This window comes from Podarcis cretensis (assembly GCF_951804945.1).
Source record: "Podarcis cretensis genome assembly, chromosome: 9".
Lineage (NCBI taxonomy): Eukaryota > Metazoa > Chordata > Lepidosauria > Squamata > Lacertidae > Podarcis > Podarcis cretensis.
In genome coordinates, this window is record NC_137178.1 from 64,712,620 (window position 1) to 64,732,857 (window position 20,238).

The following is a 20,238-nucleotide window of genomic DNA, read 5'->3' on the forward strand; positions in this document are numbered from 1 at the left end:
TTTGTTGTGGGGGAGGAAGGGAAAGGAGAATGTTAGCCGCTTTGAGACTCCTTCGGGTAGTGATAAAGCAGGATATCAAATCCAAACTCTTCTTCTTAGATGAGTCCAACTCACACCTCCTGAAATATTGCTATACAGTGATACCTTGGTTTGCAGATGTCTTGGTTCGCATACGTTTTGGATTACAAACACGTCAAACCCAGAAGTGTGTGTTTGCAACCTTTTTTTTTTTTTTGATTACAACCCATTGTTTTTTATTACGAGCAAATTCTTTTGGGAGGCCTCACTGGCGAAAGTGCGCCTTGGGTTACAACCTGTTTTGGTTTACAAATGGACCTCCGGAATGGATTATGGTTGTAAACCAAGGTACCACTGTATTTAAAATTAAAATTGCTATAACTACCCTTTGATTTCTTGCAGAAGTATTTGCCTGAACAGGACCCACCAAAATATGCCTCAATTTCAGGGGAGTACTGTGTGTGTGTGTGTGTGTGTGTGAGAGAGAGAGAGAGAGAGAGAGAGAGAGAGAGAGAGAGGGAGGCAGACCTACTGGAAATAATGGGTGGCGCTGTAGTCTAAACCTCTGAGCCTCTTGGGTTTGCTGATCATAAGGTTGGTGGTTCAAATCCCCATGATAGAGTGAGCTCCCATTGCTCTGTCCCAGCTCCTGCCAACCTAGCAGTTCGAAAGCACGCCAGTGCAAGTAGATAAATAGGTACCACAGCGGCAGGAAGGGAAATGGCATTTCTGTGCACTCTGGTTTCTGTCATGGTGTTCTGTTGTGCCAGAAGTGGTTTAGTCATGCTGGCCACATGACCCGGAAAGCTGTCTGTGGACAAACACCAGTTCCCTCAGCCTGAAAGTGAGATGAGTGCTGCAACCCCATAGTCGCCTTTGACTGGACTTAACCGTCCAGGGGTCCTTTACCTTTTACCTTACTGGAAATGTTTTGTTAATGTCAGTGAACTTCCTTTGCTTCCCCTTGAAATTCTTGAACTGTTTTGCCTAAATAGGGTCTACCAATTTCACCTCAAATCTCACTTTAGGAGAAAGCTGGTGGCAACTCTGTTTGAAAAGAACAAATAAAATTCTTTCTTTGAAGCATGCAGGGGAACACTGGCGAGTGAAAACTGCAAGTAGTTCCAGGCAAGTTCAATTATATAATCCTAGTTTAGGCACTATTGAACATCCCTGTATTCTGAACCCTGTAAATTATTACAGAACAGCACACATTTTTCTCTCTCTTTGAAGCAGTAAACATCCATTACATGCTGACGACAGTATACAAATATGCCACTGATCCCTGGGTCCTTGATAGGATGCCAGCCTCTCAGTATCACTATTTGCATAAACAGCTGGAGTTTTCCTGGACCTCTTTCTGTCATATAGCTGGATGCCTTCCTGACTGTTTGTACTTCATCATATCTCAAATGAGCCTGTGTGTTTATGATCTCTCTGACAACTTCATATATGCAGGAACGGATAAAGTCCCCAGTCACGTTTAATTTAAGCAGGTTCAGAAATAAATTAAGTGGAATGGTGAATCGGAACCACCAGGGCAGACTTTGCATTTTCCGGGAAAGACCTACATTGGTAGAAAATTGAAATTTGATGAAACTTTGTGGCAGATGACTAGCACCTGATGTTGAAAGCAGGTGGAATGATGATGGGGGAAGAAAGGAACAGGGGAAATTTTTAAAATTCTTGGTGTCTGGACAGGAGCTCAGGGGAGTTTGGGAATGGGTGAAAAACTAGCATCAAGATTACCTCTCACAGTTGTTCCTGCCACATTGCCATGTTGCTCTGCCACACCCTATCTTGCCTCCCTCAATTCCACTGAACGGGGGTGGGGGCAAGTATGGGACGAATCACAAACATACATCCCCTCAGCAGTCTTCTATAAAACATGTGAAATAGTGGTTTGGGCTGAGCTCAACAAACTCACACGCTTAAATTCCCATGCTTAGGGAATTTAAGAGAGCCAGTGTGGTGTAGTGGTTAAGAGCGGTAGTCTCGTAATCTGGTGAACCGGGTTCGCGTCTCCGCTCCTTCACATGCAGCTGCTGGGTGACCTTGGGCTGGTCACACTTCTCTGAAGTCTCTCAGCCCCACTCATCTCACAGAGTGTTTGCTGTGGGGGAGGAAGGGAAAGAGAATGTTAGCCACTTTGAGATTCCTTCGGGTAGTGATAAAGCGGGATATCAAATCCAAACTCTTCTTCTTCTACACAGCATGCACTCTACATGGGGCTACCTTTGAAGGCAACCCGGAAACTACAACTAATCCAGAATGCGGCAGCCAGACTGGTGACTGGAAGCAGCCACCGAGATCATATAACACCAGTCCTGAAAGACCTACATCGGCTCCCAGTACGTTTCCGATCACAATTCAAAGTGTTTGTTCTGAATTAAATGGCTTTGGCACCATATACCAGAAGGAGCGTCTCCCCCCCCCCCACCATTGTTTAGCCTGGACGCTGAGGTCCAACTTCGAGGGCCTTCTGGCAGTTACCTCATTGCAAGGAGTGAGGTTACAGGGAACCAGGCAGAGGGCCTTCTTGGTTGTGGTGCCTGTCCTGTGGAATGCCCTCCCATCAGATGTCAAGGAAATAAACAACTATCTGACTTTTAGAAGCTTCTGAAGGCAGCACAGTTTAGGGAAGTTTTTAATGTTTGATTTTTGTGTTCTTTTAATTCTGTTGGGAGCCGCCCAGAGTGGCTAGGGAAACCCAGCCAGATGGGCGGGTTATAAATAATAAATAAATTATTGTTGTTGTTATACTTTTTCTTTGCTTTATATCAAGAATGGGAAACTTGTGATCCACCAGGTGTTGCTGAACCCAACTAGGGATCTTGGAGAATTTAGTTTCAGCACTCTCCTTGCTGAACTTCAAGTGCATGACAAAGCAACTCTTTAAAATAATAATAATAATAATAATTTATTTACAACATAGTCCACAACAACTCATACATACAAACAAACCCACCACTATTGACAATTTAATTATCAAAATTAAACTCCTATTCCCTTACATGAAGAAAACAAACATCAAAATAGAAGACTTCCTTCATCCTGTAAATGGCCTCCTTATTTACTTCTTGTATATAATTTTTCCTAGTTAGGACTTTTAAAAACCGCAAAGTCTCCTGTAGAAATTAATCAAAACAAGTCCAGGTATATATTTGTTCAGGTATATATTTTGGGGCACTGTTTGCTAAAGTATTCTCTGCATTTTCCCTATTCTTTTTGAAATTCTTGACCGGGTTGTCCCCTAATTGCCTCTGTTAAACTGGCCAGTTCAGTATAATATAATAATTTATCCTGGCATCCCTTTTTTTGTTGGCACAAATTCTTTTTTCACATTTCTGGCAATTAAGGTCCTCACCGCGCCTGTGGCATAAAGGAATGTTTTCCGATCTTCATTTGCTATACCTGTGTCTGTTATTCCCAATAGGAAAGCTTCTGTATTTTTCACAAACTTATAATTAAACATTTTTTTAAAGTTCATCATATACTATATCCCAGAAGCTTTTGATATTTTCACAGGTCCACCAGATATGTATAAGCAACTCTTATTCCAGTAGGCATTTTTAGGTAATGTCCGGGCTTCTGTTTGGTTTTATGACTACTTTTTATTATTTTATTCTCCGTAGCCTTATGAGATACCTTCAGGAGTAGAAAAGAATAAGGAGTACAGTGGTACCTCTGGTTACGGACTTAATTCGTTCCAGAGGTCTGTTCTTAACCTGAAACTGTTCTTAACCTGAAGCACCACTTTAGCTAATGGGGCCTCCTGCTGCTGCCGCGCCCCCGGAGCACGATTTCTGTTCTCATCCTGAAGCAAAGTCCTTAACCTGAAGCACTACTTCTGGGTTAGCAGAGTCTGTAACCTGAAGCATATGTAACCTGAGGTACCACTGTAAACCCTACACAAATTTAGAGTGGAGTCCCTAAGACAGCTGGATGTCACCTTGTATGCCTCCTTCAAGCAGTTCCTGTATGCAAAAGGGGCTGGGTAGCAAATACAGCTCTGTCCTTCAACCATGCTGTCTAAGGTGGTTGCCTCATTCTGCCTAATGGTAAAGGTAAATGGACCCCTGACCATTAGGTCCAGTTGTGGCTGACTCTGGGGTTGCGGTGCTCATCTCGCTTTATTGGCCGAGGGTGCTGGCATACAGTTCCGGGTCATGTGGCCAGCATGACTAAGCCACTTCTGGAGAAGCAGAGCACCACACAAAAATGCCGGTTACCTTCCCGTCAGAGCGGTACCTATTTATCTACTTGCACTGGCGTGCTTTCAAACTGCTATGTTGGCAGGAGCAGGAACCGAGCAACGGGAGCTCACCCCGTCGTGGGGATTCAAACCGCCGACCTTCTGATTGGCAAATCCTAGGTTCTGTGGTGTAACCCACAGTGCCACCCGTGTCCCTCTGCCTAATGGTAAAGCTGGCCTTAGTGATGCTACATATTAATCTGGGGCAGAACAGGAAATCAGGCCAGTTCCTATCATAATTTGCAGTTCCTGAAGCATCCCAACCTAGTAGTGTTTCAGAGGCAGCATAGACACCCCCTGCCCCACCACACCCCCACATTGCTTGGCCCTACTTTTCACAGTAGCCCACTCTATTGCAGATTAAGTCTGATGACTTCTGGCAGCATGCTCATAGCTTGAGGGCAACATTTTCTCTTCTCTTTTGTCATTCCTGACCAGCACATCCTTTTGGGGGGTTAGCTTTCCTGTTCTGTGCCTCGCTGCTTGCGTTTGCCATGAGTTTAATTTCCGTGTTGTTTTTGCTCCATGCATTGTGCGATGTTTTGTGTCTCCCTAAGGCAGTGAAGCTCCAGTAGATTTGTCTAATTTGTTTTGTTGAGCATGTCCCCCCCACTCCCACGCCTTCCTTTTGGATATGCTTACACAATCATCAAAAACAGCAGTTTAAATTCTAGGGTTGTTGTTTTTTATGTTGGCTTTGTAACTTTGGGCTATGGTAAGTGCTTCTTGCTGGCTGGACGTCAGATGATGCTGGCATTACTGTTTTGTTGAATTATTGCTATACTCAACCTTACACAATCCAGCAGGAATTATTGGTGGAGTCACTCTGTTTTCCTTATGCCAGGCATGGAGAAAACCTGTTTGAGAGTGAATAGTTTGGAACTGCTGAGGAAGGGATGTGGTTGGCAAAGAGCCTTAAAGACCCTTCAGTTAGTGTGCATTCAGTCTTGGGGAATATTGTATTCATTTTCCTGATTATAATGCTAATACAGCGGAACCTCGGTTGTCAAACGTAATCTGCTCCGGAAGTCAGTTCAACTTCCGAAACGTTCGACAACCAAGGTGCAATTGCCGGTCGGAAAATTCCTTTAGCAAGACTTCTGAGGTGCGTTCAAAAATGGAAGCATTCACTTCTGGGTTATCAGCACTTGGGTTCCAAATTGTTCAGCTTCTGAAGTGTTCGACAACTGAGGTTCCCCTGTAATCCTCTCCGATTTTGTTTCCACATGGCAGTACCTGAAACTGTGGCTTTTTGACTCATATACCAGCATATGTTACCTTAAATTTCAATCACCTCAGTGGACATGATGACACAACAATGAATATCATTGGACAACGATGCTACTCCCTCAGCCTTTCTGCACATGATACCCCCTTAAAACATTTGCCTCTTTCAAAGTCTCTCAAGAAATTTGGGATAAGTAACATCTAGGGATGCCCCTTGTACATTGACTTTGTAGATCTGACAAAGACTTTTGACCTTGTCAGCCCCAAATAACTCTTTACACTATTCAACAAGATAGTTAATTTTGTTAACTGTTTCTTAACTGTTTTAATTGTTATGCTTTTAAATTGTTTGTCTGTTGTATTTTTAACTGAGGATGTTTTAATGTCGCAATGGATTTATTATTGTGCATTTTAATTATGCATTGATTTTATAGTTGTAAACCACTTAGAAGTCATTTTGGCATATAAACTTTATATAAAAGAATACTTCAAAGCCATGAAGGCATATTGAATACCAGTTGCTCAGTAACAACTGTATCCTGCTTCTAGAGTTTCTGCCAGAGAAACTGGGTTGGCCACCATAGAAAACAGGCTACTGGATTAGTCTGCCTTTAGTTTGACTCAGTAGAACTCTTTTTATTACTTATATTATTCTCTCCCCAAGCCTTAAAATTCAGCCAAATACAACAGAACAGCCCAGAAGGTAAAAGAAATTCTGTGCACTTCTGAAGGTTATTAATCAAGATGTCCTCTAGCTCAACAACACCATACTGGACATCCTTTCTCTCAAAATCCTGCCAATCTCGTCTGACTCCTTTAATTATCCAGAGATCCAGGCTTGCACAATTTACTGTTATTTTTGTGCAATAAATGTCATTTTGCATTTAGACAAATAAAGATTAAATGCAAAGGATCAATGAATGTTAATATCATTGGAGTAGAGGACTGCTTAGATTGCTGTAATTAGTTTAGAGTTATTGCTTTATTGGGAGGGAGAGAAAAAAACACACTCACCATTTCTGAAAATTTTAATGACTCATGCCTATTCCCTGAGTGGCTTCACATAAATGATGCCTTGTCTTTTCTCATTCATGGTAATGACAGCAGCAAACCCAATCTGCCCCGGTACCTGAAAAAAAAGCACAACCATATTGTGGGAAAGTAATGGTGTCAATATTTCCCGTCTCTCAAGCCACAATTCTCAAACTGTGTGCTTTAAAACAGCTCTGAAAAATGAAGCCACTGTATTGAATTCAGCCTCTACTCTGTGCTCCTCAGAGTGGCAAACCAGAGCACACAGAAACACCATTTAGCTTCTCGCCACAGCGGTACCTGTTTATCTCCTTGCACTGGCGTGCTTTTGAACTACTAGGTTGGCAGGAGCTGGGACAGAGCAATGGGAGCTCATCTCATCACATAGATTTGAACTGTTGACCTTCTGACCAGCAAGCCCAAGAGGCTGCTGATCATCATTCATCATTTTTAATTTGTATACCATCTTTCTATCTTACAATGCTCAAGGCAGTTTACAAGCTGAAGAAACAAAAAATATACATTTAATAACAATCTAATGCAATACAAAAACGTGATAATAAAACGTAACTTTAAAATAAGTAACCTATATCAAAAAAGTATCATCCAACAATCATTAGAATAGTATTAAATAATAATAATAACATAGAAAAGTAAACAGAAATCCACTCAGCGGTTATAATAAATAATTTCTAAACTATAATCAATAAAACAATGACAAGCCACGGTACATAAAATAATACAATACAAATTGAGAAGCAGAGACTAGAGGGTGGGGCAAGGCAGGTGGAAAGAGGCCTTGCCTGATGGAATGGTTTAGACCACAGCATCACCCATGATTCTGTTATGGTGTCCCGTTGCGCCAGAAGCAGTTTAGTCATGCTGGCCACATGACCCGGAAAGCTGTCTGTGGACCAACGCCAGCTCCCTCAGCCTGAAAGCGAGACGAGCGCTGCAACCCCATCTTAACCATCCAGGAATCCTTTACCTTTTTTTTACCTAGTGGGAAAGCTTCATGCAAGATTGGCCTCTATGCTAATACTGCAAGTGGTTTCTAGGGATCAGCATATCTCCCTCATTGTGTAACTTTATTATTCTATGGACTCACTGTGGCCAGGATATTGCTCTTGCAAAATTTCAAGTTATTTAGGACATTTTTTTTGAAAACAACAACAAACTAATTACCAGATTTCAACATGCATGCTTTCTGCATCTTTCTTCCATCCATGCTTTCCTACCTACACTTGACCAAGGGGGTTGTGTCCATATTTAGTCCCTCAGAGTAGAACTATAGAAAGTAATGGGCATGACTAACTTAGGTCCATTGTTATTCATGGATCTACTCTGAATTGGAGACAACCCAAAATGTTCACCAAGGACACTCTCCCTTCAGAAGTATTGGCCTACATCAACCATCTCTTTAATAAAAAAGAGTGCATCTGAAAAAGTATCACATTGGAGGCAGTTTATAAAAGACTTATATGCTGCAATTTTGATGCTTTTGCCATATTTTATTATCTTGTGTTTCATTGATACACTGCTCTGAGATTTTTTGAACAATAAAAGGCAGATGATGAAGATGGCATTCAATAATAATACTTTATTACTCACCCTTCACACTAAGGTCCCATGGCAGGCTACAATAATTAAAACACAACACAATATTAAAAACAATTGAAAAGCAATTGAAAAGTACAGAAATAAGGTGATTTCATTTGTGTGTGTGTGTGTGTGTGTGTGTGTGTGTATTTTTAACAGAGACACAAAATGTACACAGCTTTTTAAAAACAAAATTGGTAGGTCAAGTAAAAGCTACAGGAAGATTCAGTGAATAGACTGGAGTTTACTGCTGCTTGCCTAACTTTCTGTCACATCTGTGTAAATTAACTTTATCTTCCACTGGCCGCAATGCAAAATTCCAATAAAGTATTAATAAAAATGGAAAGGTCATATGTAGATATCAGAGATTTCAAAATGAACCAGAAAATGTGCTGATTTGAATTAACTAAAAAGATTCATTGCGCTGCTTGATCTGACTTGAGTTGTAGTCATGTGCAGGGTGCTTTTTTTATCTTCAGAAATATACAGAGGAACAGCCCTCCAAGAATGGTAGGTGTGAAGCAACATGTGCAGGTATTCTTTTAAGAAATTTCTGTGGAATGAGCCAGCCAGGCTGTTGCCACATACCACTGTTTTATCCAATGAGTGAAGTCAGAACAGTGGTTGCTAAGTGAGTTGTTTGGACATAAGGAAACAGGAATCCCTGGGATCATAAGAGCTTCTGTTTTCTCCTCCCATTTAGTGTGTTTTTTTACAGTTCTGTTTTATTTCCCAAATGTCCTTGGAATCTCCATACCCTTCCTTTCCACCAAATAATAATAATAATAATAATAATAATAATAATAATAATAATAATAATAATAATTTGTTATTTCTATCCCACCCATGTTTCTGTCCTGTGGTTGACTCATCTAAGATCAGGTATTCATTGGAATATGTTTTCTGCAAATACTCCTACACAATAAGTGTGGATAGATGTTAAATAATCCCCTCCCCAAATGGCAAATACAAAATATGATTAAAGTCTAACACTTACTGGGTCCAGGAATTTAGGGAAGTCTGGCAGGCCCAAACTTATAACATTGTATAGGATCTCTTGGTTCCAGTACTACAGTGTGAACTGAACACCCTGCACACAGATGTATGCACACACTTTCACACACTCTACTGTTGCAAAGGTAAAATGGGGGTAAAAGGTAAAGGTAAAGGGACCCCTGACCATTAGGTCCAGTCGTGACCGACTCTGGGGCTGCGGTGCTCATCTCGCTTTATTGGCCAAGGGAGCCGGTGTACAACTTCCGGGTCATGTGGCCAGCATGACTAAGCCGCTTCTGGCGAACCAGAGCAGCGCACGGAAATGCCGTTTACCTTCCCGACGGAGTAGTACCTATTTATCTACTTGCACTTTGTGCTTTCGAACTGCTAGGTTGGCAGGAGCAGGGACCGGGCAACGGGAGCTCACCCCATTGCAGGGATTCGAACCACTGATCTTCTGATCGGCAAGTCCTAGGCTCTGTGGTTTATTTTTTTTGAAAATAATATTTATTACTTTTCCAACAATTTAAACACTACAAAAAAGAAAAACAATACAATACAATACAAAAACACTACATAACACTAACACAGTAAACTAACAAAACAAAACAAAAACAATTTAAAACACATCAAATAATTTCAATATCTTATCTTTCATTCACTTATTTCTGCGACCTCCTCTCACCTCCCTTTTTGTATTCCACTTCTATTAATTGTTTCAGCAATTCCTTTCCATCTTCCTCTGTTTTCTATCCTATATTCATCTTAACACATTCTAACCTTATTTTTTCCTTTAATACTCTATTAATCTATTTATACTTAATTCCTTATAACATTTCTACTAAAGCCATATAGCTTCATTCCAACATTTTTCTAGCATTCATTAATTTTACAGTATTTCCGTAAATAATCTTTAAACTTTTTCCAGTCTTCTTCCACCGACTCTTCTCCCTGGTCTTGGATTCTGCCAGTCATTTCCACCAGTTCCATATAGTCCATCTGCCATTCTTCCCGGGTGGGTAAGTCTTGTGTCTTCCAATACTTCACAATGAGTATTCTTGCTGCTGTTGTTGCATACGTAAAAAAATGTTCTATCCTTCTTTGGCACCAACTGGCCCTAGGCTCTGTGGTTTGACCCACAGTGCCACCCGCGTCCCTAATATGGGGGAGAGCAAGGTAATAGCTCAGTTGGTAGAACACGAGACTCTTAATCTCTGGGTCATGCGTTCACGCCCCACCTTGGGTAAAAATATTTCTGCATTGCAGGGGCTTGGACCAGATGACCCTCGTGGTCCCTTCTACAATTCTACCACTCTATGATACATCCCAGTAGCTCAAGGAAGTGTACATTACCCTCCTTCATTTTATCTTTGCAATAGCCCTGTGAGGTAAGCTAAGCTAATTTAACATATGAACATAAATAGCAGAACTAGCCAGTAAATTGTGTGTGCATGCTGTGACGTTAACATATGAGTGCTGGATGTGAAATAGTTAAACAGGTTACCCAATCAGAACCTGGGGGGGGGGGTATGACTGGCAGAATCCGGGACCAGGGAGAAGAGTCGGTGGAAGAAGATTGGAAAAAGTTTAAAGATTATTTATAAAACTATTGTAAAATTAATGAGGGTTAGAAAAATGTTGGAAAGGAGTTATATGGCTTTAGTAGAAATGTTACAAGGAATTAAGTACAAATAGACAAATTAGAGTATTAAAGGAAAAATAAGGTTAAAATATGTTAAGACAATTATATATTAAAGGGGAAAATAAGGTTAGAATATATTAAGATAAATTACAGGACAGAAAACAGAGGAAGATGGAAAGGAATTGCTGAAACAGTTAATTAAAGTGGAATACAAAAAGGGAGGTGTGAGGAGGTCGTTGAAACAAGTAAATGAAAGTTAAGATATTGAACTTATTAGATGTGTTTTAAATTGTGTTTGTTTGGTTTGGTTAATTTAATGTTTTGGGGTTGGTGCTGTGTGGTGTTTTTGTTTTTGTATTGTATTGTATTGTTTTGTTTAATTCTTTTTCTTTCTTTTGTAGTCTTTAAAATGTTAATAAATATTATTATTATTTTTTAAAAAAAACAGAACCCGGGGGGGGGGGGGAGTCAGAGGGACTATAAAACCAGCTCTGGGAGGGGCAAAGGGAGGAGTGTGTTGGGTGGTTGGTAGGAGTGGGAGTGAATTGGGATAGAGGTTGAGTTAGTGTAGCGAAATAAGCTGAGTCAGGAACAGTTAGGGGCTAGGAAGACAAGTAAATATCTGAGAGGTGGTTGTTTTTAACATTTAACATTTGATTATTATTATTTAGTGAGTGAGAGCAAGTAGTGGAAGTTATAGGTCTGGATGGGTACCCCATGATTGTAATTGACTGATACCATTTATGAAACCACACACTTGTTAAACTGCAATAAATAAACAAAAGTTTATGTTCCAATTTAACCGTGACTGGACTCCGTATTGTCCCAGGTAGGGCCTGGGTGGTGGCAGCGAGAAATAAAGTGGTGGCACAGGGATCAATAGACGGTGAAACGTCCGGGGACCCAGTGTGATCACCACACATGCATGCATTTTGGGAGCTCATACTGGAACCAGGAAATCCTCTTGTCATCCCTGTACAGCACTGAAACAAAACATTAATGTTACAAGCTCATTTTAATCTAGTGTGCATGCTGTTTTGAAAATACAAAATGAGCATCATGTTTAAATATAGCTTCATAGAGATGAAGGTAATAAAATAGCATCTTGTTTGATGTAATGTTTTAATATCTTTATCCATTTAAACGTTCCCAATGTCCTCTTAATTATCCTAAAGACTATATTATCCAGATACCCATGGATCCTTATTTTCATGACTTTCCTGCATCTCCTCAAAAAAGCATATTCAGAGTTTAAGATGAAACTCTGCCAATATTTAAATATGACAGCTCTGCATTTATTTAGGCTGCAATTCAAATCAGGCTTACATTGAATTGAATGCAACTGACATCTACGTAAACAGGAACAGGACTGTGCTCTCAAAAGCTGGTTTAAGTTAAAATTGTCCTACAGTAACAAATTGAAAACAAAAAGAAATGGAGAACTCTTTGATTTCTGTGAATTAACCTGAAGTTTCTCCTGAACAGAAATCCTCAGAGTTGCCATGAATTTTCACTTTAGATGATACTTATGATTTCCCGCAGGTCATGTTCTTGCACACAGCGTGGAGTGTTTCTTATCTAGTCCAAAGTTCTCAACCAAACATCTGATACAGTTGAGATCCAGAAGATAACAAAACCTGTAATTCCTGGATGGAAAGCACATGGAGGGAGGGGAGGGAGTACAGTTTTGTTACTGACGCATCTCGTTTCCATCCAGGAATTACCGTATTTTTTGCACCATAACACTCCCTTTTTTCCTCCTAGAAAGTAAGGGGAAATGTCTGTGCGTGTTATGGAGGGAATGCCCACGGGTGGCGGGGGGGGGGGGTCTGCTGCAGTCGTGAGCAGAGGATCCATGGTTCCCTTTCCTTCCCTCCTCCGTGGCTCGTTTTGAAGCAGCAAAGCGGGAGAAGAGCCGCTGAGTGGGGAGGAGAGAGGGACAGAGAGCCTGCTTCTTTAAAGGAGCAAAGTGGGAGAGGAGAGGAGCCTTCTCCCCTTATACCCCTCTTCTGCATTATTAGCAGCATCCTTCTCCACACACCCACACGTACTCCTTGTCCCTTGAGTGCTTTTCCTTCCCTCCCCACTTAAAACGTGGTTACAAAGCATGGATCCACATGGATCCTCAGGATTTTTGCATTGGGTTACTACAAACTCACTGTCAGATCACATGTCTGTGGCCACAGCATGAACCACAAAAATCATACATCCACTGTTTCATTTAGAATATTTTTTTTTCTTGTTTTCCTCCTCTAAAAACTACGTGCGTGTTATGGTCGGGTGCGTGTTATAGAGCAAAAAATACGGGTAACCAGCCATCTCCTTTGTACTTTCAGTCACAGTGCTTTTATAAGCAATGCAGAAAATATCTATCTGACTGAAATCTATCAGGTCACATTACCTCAGAAGTTGACTGTAAAATTCATCCAGTTCTTCTGTTTTTTAAATGGTTGTTGTTGTTTAGTCATTTAGTCGTGTCCGACTCTTCGTGACCCCATGGACCAGAGCACGCCAGGCACTCCTGTCTTCCACTGCCTCCCGCAGTTTGGTCAAACTCATGCTGGTAGCTTTGAGAACACTGTCCAGCCATCTCGTCCTCTGTCGTCCCCTTCTCCTTGTGCCCTCCATCTTTCCCAGCATCAGGGTCTTTTCCAGGGAGTCTTCTCTTCTCATGAGGTGGCCAAAGTATTGGAGCCTCAGCTTCAGGAGCTGTCCTTCCAGTGAGCACTCAGGGCTGATTTCCCTAAGAATGGATAGGTTTGATCTTCTTGCAGTCCATGGGACACTCAAGAGTCTCCTCCAGCACCATAATTCAAAAGCATCAATTCTTCGGCGACCAGCCTTCTTTATGGTTCAGCTCTCACTTCCATACATCACTACTGGGAAAACCATAGCTTTAATTATACGGACCTTTGTTGGCAAGGTGATGTCTCTGTTTTTTAAGATGCTGTTTTAAATGGTAGTTCACTTTAAAAAAATATTTATGTAACAAAATTTAAAGGTTATTTTTTGAAACCTGTACTCATTTGTCTGAAATTGGGCAGATATCCTCTACTCAGGATGATATATTGCACCTGCAAATTTCATCCAATTCTGTTGAAAGTTAAAGAAGTTATAGCCATGTTTTCATTTCCCTCTTGTAAGCCAATGGGGAGATAAAGAAACCATCAGACTTTCCAAAGAGAGGCTCTGATTCTGATCTGTGTATGTCCTCTGAAGCAGTCTAGGCAAAAGAACCACTTCCCAAAGTGCCAAAACTGGATTCAAACTAAATACTGTCTTCAGCGCACATACCTTTAGCAAAATAAAAGCTATAAAAAATACCGTATTTTTCACTCTATAACACGCACCCGACCATAACACGCAAGTAGTTTTTAGAGAAGGAAAATCCGTAGGCATGCCACCCGTAGGCATTCCCTCCATAACACGCACAGACATTTCCCCTTACTTTCTAGGAGGAAAAAAGTGAGTGTTATGGTGCAAGAAATACGGTACTTACCAAAATAATTCCGCACCCTTTCCTCAAAATACCTTAGATATTTTACCCAAACAGAAGCCTTAACGTTGATTGTAAAAGTTCACTTTGGATGAAAGTTATTTTTTTTTAAAAAAAATAGTTCATATATATATGTTGATGCACTTATGTTTCAGTGAAATATAACACTGATTGAATGTTTTATTCAATCTTCCCACTTCTATTTTTCTTTCCAAGTTTTTGGCATTTTTAATTAAGCTCTCTTGAAAGTAAAGAAAGGCTTTTCCAGCGGGTGGGGGGATGCCACAGCTTTAGTTCAAAGGAAACAGTAGCCTTAATTTCGTTTTAACCTTTAGGACAATTAGCTTTTGGCAACTAAGCAAATTTGAAGCTTTGAACAGCACAAATCAGACCTATTTAAAGGGTAATTATCTACAAAAAAGGTTTTCAAAGCTAACTCCCCCCACTCCTGAAAACGAATATGTTACAGACTTACTTTTCCTACTTTATTCATTTATGTCTGTTTTTTGAATCAAGCAGTGACCAGGACACTGAGTTAAACAAATTGCTCACTGAGAGCTCTTCTTGATGCCCTGACAACCAATGCATACTTGGTACATTTTAACTATGGAGAAGTATGAAATCTGTTGAATACTTATATTCTGATCCTCAAAGTAGTCCAAGACCCACAGCTCAGGATAGGACGTCCCTATTTTCATTGGAGAAATGTTGGAGGGTGTGCTTTCATATAGGACTTTACAAAGCGTGAATTTCTCGTGCAGCCTTGCAATGCTCAGCAAAATGAGTGAGAAGAGAATAGTTGCATTGGATGGGGCTTCTCATCCACTGGCAGGAGATCTGAAACTACTGCCCCTTCCTCTCCAAAACAGGTCCTAGCATCAGAGAGGTCTATGTGGGGAGGAGGGGGGAGGAGGGAAGAGACAGAATAAATTAAAGTGAAGAAAGAAATGCTAGCCACTTCTCCCTTCCAACATTAAGATAACAGAAGACACACATCCAACAGCAGAAGAAGACTTCTCAAGTTAAAAAGAGCCAGGCTGAATCAGGGCAAAGACTCATCTACACCAGCATCCTGTTTTCACAGGGGCCAACCAGATGCCTATGGAACCCTCAAAGTGGTCCTGAACACATCAAAACACTCCACACTTATGAGCAGCTGGTGCTCAGAAGCATACTGCCTCCAACAGTGGAGGTAGAAGGAAGTTTCTAAGACCAATGAACAATCCAGAACTGGTACCCTATATTAAGGTCAAGGAGTACCACCTGATCTCATCTCATCTATTGCTGGTTCATAGGATTCATGGTTTGTTGACTGATCTCCTCCATCGTTCAGCCCAGACACTGAGATCCAGCTCTGTGGGCCTTCAGGTGGTTCCCTCACTGCAAGAAGTGAAGCCACAGGAACAAGGATGGGGGCCTTCTCAGCAGTGGCACCCATCGTGTGGAACACCCTAGCATTAGATGTCAAGGGGATGAGGAACAATATAACCTTTATAAGACATCTGAAGGCAGCCCTGTGTAGGGAAGCTTTTTTAATGTGGAATGTTTTTGTATATGTTGGAAGTGTCTCAGAGCACTGGGGCAACCCAGTCAGATGGCTGGGGTACAAACAAACAAACAAACAAACAAACAAACAAACAAACAATAATATCTCCCTGGAGGGTGATGGCGCACTTCTTGATAAAACTTCCTGATAACACTCCAGGTCCAATTTTGAGGATGGCTACAAGTACAGTGGTACCTCGGGTTAGGAACTTAATTCGTTCTGGAGGTCTGTTCTTAACCTGAAACTGTTCTTAACCTGAGGTACCACTTTAGCCAATGGGGCCTCCTGCTGCTGCCGCACCACCACTGCATGATTTCTGTTCTCATCCTGAAGTAAAGTTCTTAACCCGAGGTACTATTTCTGGGTTAGTGGAGTCTGTAACCTGAAGCGTCTGTAACCCGAGGTACCACTGTAGTCCCAAAACACACCTAAACTAACAGTTTCTCATTCATCTGCAGTTTGTGGAGCTGGGATATATCCACTGACATCTTGCAGTTGCCTCTCCTTAGCCCCACGGAGGGAAATGTTTTCTTCTAATTGGTTTTCATTCATGCATCCAGTGAACTGGGCTCTCACAATAAGTGTCTTGATCATCATGGTGCCATTGCAAGGCTCTGTTGTTTTTGCTAATGGGAGCTGGCATGCTGAATCTTCCCAAAAATTCTTGTTAAACATTTTGTTCCCGTGGCTGCCCGCATTGGTCCAGGTAAACTGTAAGTAGGGTCGTGTGTGCTCATCCCTTTAAATCTCCTGTTCCTTGTGATTATGTTCCCTTCCCAAGGAGAAGCGGACTGGGAGCTGTGCCAAAGAAGTGCTAAGCCTAAACACAAACCCACAGACAATTAGCACAAACTGTCAATAGTTCACTCAGTGGTCAGTGGAGAGGGGAATACATGCTGGGCAGAAATCATAAATCTTGCAGAGCTTTACCCCATGGTTTCAAGTGTGCAGGCTCCTTTGCAACAGAAAAGGGATTTGGTCTCAGTCAGATCTCACAGCTGTTAAGGATGCTCTTGTAACAAGGATGAATAACTTTTATATTCTTGGTGCCTCCATGCACTTCTCTAAGGACTGGAACTATGTAACCCGATAGCGGATGCTTAGAATTTACAACAAAGTTGCCTATGGTTAAGGGATTCATAGGTGTCCATTTATGTCCCACCATTTAGGAAAAATGTACTCACAAGGTGGCATGTGGAAAGCATGAAAAATAGAAACAACAATTTCGGACAACAATTAAACACCTTAGAATGAGCAGATAAAGAGACCAAATCACTGTGTTCTGCTGGAGAGAGCAACTGGCATTTACCATCCTACCAGGATGTCAGCATGGGGCCTTTAGTGTGGTGGCACCTATACATTGGAACTTGCTCCTATTGTGTATCAGACAATCACTTTCTATCAGACACTGCCTGCTAAAGGAGCACCTATTTTAACAAACCTTCTAAAAGCTTCATCACAGTTGATATCTGCGTTGGAAATGAATTGATGTGTTGTTTTAATTGTTTTGTAATATTTATGTGATTGTTTCAACTGCTTTTATATATGTATCTGCTTTATAGTGTGTTCTCTTTCATAGAGAGCACGTGTTGCGGTGGGGTCTGACAGGCCACCCCTCTGTTGCTGGGCAGATTAGTATGGATGTCCATCCGCAGTGATTGGGCAGTTGGGTTACTGGGCACATTTTGGTGTTGCCATTTAGGAAGACGGACCAAAGCTTATAAAATCAAGTCACGCAGCACTGACTGGGCTCTTTTGCTGTGTGCATCAGATCACCCGCTCACCCTCCCTAATCCAGGGCTATTGAGTTGACCTTGCTATGCCTGTCATGCAGTTGTCTGCTTTTGGGGCAGGGGCCTGGTAGGAATTTTGTCTGTTTGGCTGATTGGCTGGTGCCAGTTGGTTTTTGCCTACTGCGTAGCAAATCGTCACAACTTGTAAGGTTGCAGTTAGGCATTGGTTAAAAAATTGGTTGGTGGAGGGGTAAGGATTGGCAGTGCCTGCCCCTCCAATGCTGCTGTGGAAAGGGAATTCCATTAAAGGAATCCAAGGGCTTGCCATTCTTTCGTCCATACCCCTGAATGGGGCTTAGGGCCGTGCAAGCCCCCAGGAGCATGGGGGGTGGGGAAATGAGGGTCTGGTGCCCGGCTCCATGCTCTCCCCAATATTGTTTTCTCTTACTGGCTTTCGCTGGAATCCAGAAGTCAGTTCCGTCCCTGGGCGTGGGGACAGATAGTCGGAAACAATGCCTAAGCAACCACTCACATTTATGTATTTTAATAAAGTTGTGGCCAAAATTATGCCAAAAACCTTAAACAAAAGATTATGTGTGAATTGTGAATTATTTAGGGGTGGCTTGGGGGACCTCAACACGCAAATAGTTTATTATATTGCAGATCGCTTTGGGTTTCCTTGTGGAAAGTGATTCATCAATGAAATGAAACAACAGCGAGTTCCAGCTAATAAAGAACAGATCCGATATTAACATGCCTTGAGAGTCCTTTAAACAAAACCATTAAGGAAAAGGGCCATACACACTTCCTCGGGGATCATAATCTATAGGTATGGGGGCAACACTGAAAGGGCCCTGTTTCTGGTACCCATCTTCCTACCCTCTACTATACAGTGTGGCAGATATTATTAATATTGTGCAGTTTCAAGCAATTGGATGCATGTAAATGGATTCCTTTTGGAAATGAAGCATTGTCCAGACCCATGAAAATATTATTCAAATTTTACTAGTAGAACTCTTCAAAATAAAACAAAAACTGTTCAGCAAACAGTTCCATGTCACCACAGCTTAACCAGCTGGTGTTAAGATGCTTCATTGCAGTACCACAAATAAATTGTCAGTAAACTGAAGCTAACAACCCAATCCTAACTGAGTTTACCCAGAAGAAAGTCCTACTTAATCCATAGGCGCTTACTTCAAGCGAGGTTAGGACTGCATCAAAAGTCCACTGAATGACACTACATTCAAGTTGCTATAGCTTTGAAAGTTTGATTTGGATTATGCCTGTGGGTCTCTGTCAAAACCATTGTTTTATATCTGTGGGATGGGAGTTCACTGTAGAAGGGTCTGCTGAAGTGGTCAGGCCAGATTTTTTTTAAAGGTAATGGGCCAAGCCAAGTCTGTTAGGTATACATTTACATGTCTAAAGTCTTGGTCAAGAACAGATAGAGACAACTGACTAAGGTGCACTTTAAGGAAGGGGTAAGCCTGCTCCCCTCACCTACAAGAGGCCATGCCATTTTGTAGGTAGAAGAACAATAGGCCAAGATCTAGCCCCCCCCTTTTTTTAGTCTGGTTTGAAGCTGGGACCTTGAAAAATGTAGAACCTGGGCACGCTTTCTGTGTTGAAATGAAAACTATGACTTTCGGGACCCTTCTATTTTTTTTTTTTTATATATAATAATATTTATTGAGTTTTACAGAAAAAAGGTTCACAAAAACAGAAAAAAACACATACACATACAAAAAGAAACAAAACCAAAACTTAAAAAGACAAATTAAAAAATCCCTTTTTCAAATATCATACCATTCATTAACTTATTTTCATGACTTCCTCACATCTCCCTTTTTTGTATCCCATTTAAAAAATTAAACAGCAAATTCATATCTTCTTAATTTTACCCTTAGTTAATTATCCTCACGAATTTTAACTTCTAATCATATTTGCTAGAACCACTTCATTTCATTCCAACATCATTCGCATTCAAAAATTTTGCAATGTTTCTGTAAATACATCTTAAATTTCTTCCAATCTTCTTCCACCAACTCTTCTCCCTGGTCTCTGATTCTGCCAGTCATTTCCGCCATCTCCATATACTCCATCAGTTGCATCTGCCAATCTTCCAGAGTGGGTATATCTTGTGTCTTCCAATGCTTTGCAATAAGGATCCTCGCTGCTGCTGTTGCATACATAAAAAGGGTTCTATCCTTTTTTAACACCAATTGGCCGACTATGCCCAGAAGAAAGGCCTCTGGTTTTTTAAGGAAAGTGTAGACTTTCGGGACCCTTCTAAAAACTAGGGGAAGCAAGATCTGTTGGGGCACTAATGTTGTGAGCCCTTTCATATTGTGCTCAGGCTGCATATATATGTAAACAAAACAATATATCCTAAAGACTTCACCACTTCCCGTGACCTTCAATCCAAGGAAACAGAATTCTGGGTAAAATCTGGCACCCCTAGAGCCGCTCAGAAATTGGGGTGTGCACAACAGTATTAATCCCCCATTGTCTACTTTAAATAGGGTTGCTATACAGTGGTACCTAAGGTTAAGTACTTAATTCATTCCGGAGGGCCGTTCTTAACCTGAAACTGTTCTTAACCTGAAGCACCACTTTAGCTAATGGGGCCTCCTGCTGCTGCCGCGCCACCGGAGCACGATTTCTGTTCTCATCCTGAAGCAAAGTTCTTAACCT

At 41.3% G+C, this 20,238-nt stretch overlaps 1 long non-coding RNA gene across 1 annotated transcript in view; it reads left to right on the plus strand.

The window, feature by feature from the left end:
- The window catches only part of LOC307223663, a 44,199-nt gene extending 38,296 nt beyond the window's left edge, over positions 1–5,903 (plus strand). Inside the window, exon 5 of the long non-coding RNA XR_013842172.1 lies at positions 5,507–5,903. This is a non-coding gene — a long non-coding RNA (uncharacterized lncRNA). The remainder of the gene's footprint in view (positions 1–5,506) is intronic.
- The last annotated feature ends 14,335 nt before the right edge of the window (positions 5,904–20,238 follow it).